The sequence below is a fragment of the Hevea brasiliensis genome, chromosome 1 (assembly GCF_030052815.1).
Source record: "Hevea brasiliensis isolate MT/VB/25A 57/8 chromosome 1, ASM3005281v1, whole genome shotgun sequence".
Taxonomy (NCBI): Eukaryota; Viridiplantae; Streptophyta; class Magnoliopsida; order Malpighiales; family Euphorbiaceae; genus Hevea; species Hevea brasiliensis.
Genome location: NC_079493.1, coordinates 115589692 through 115590087, shown reverse-complemented (window position 1 = coordinate 115590087; position 396 = coordinate 115589692). Strand labels below are relative to the sequence as shown.

Here is a 396-nt window from a genome sequence, read left to right as displayed (position 1 = left end):
TCCAATTAAAGAATCTACTTTCATGCTTAACTTGTCTATCTTCCTTGTCAAAGCATCAAACTTAGTATTAATCATATTCATGGCATCAAGCTCAAACATACCAGCTGGTTTCTTGATCTCATTCCTCTCACAACTCCACTGGTAGTTGTTATAAGCAATTTTATCTAGAATAGAAAAAGTTTCATCTTTAGAATTCTCCATAAGATAACCTCCAGAAGATGCATCAATTGTACTTCTAATAGCTAGTGAAACTCCATTTTAAAAGTGTTGAACAAGCATCCACTCGGGAATCCCATGGTGCAGACATCTCCTTTGCAAATCCTTATACCTCTCCCATGCTTCATACAAGCTCTCATCATCTTTAGATTTGAAAGAAGTCAGCTCATTTCTTAGCTT

General features: G+C 35.9%; 1 non-coding gene across 1 annotated transcript; it reads left to right on the top strand.

The window, feature by feature from the left end:
• Positions 1–289: 289 nt before the first annotated feature.
• LOC131170218 (small nucleolar RNA R71) lies at positions 290–396 on the top strand. The gene has a single exon (XR_009141140.1). It is a non-coding gene; the product is annotated as a small nucleolar RNA R71 (small nucleolar RNA).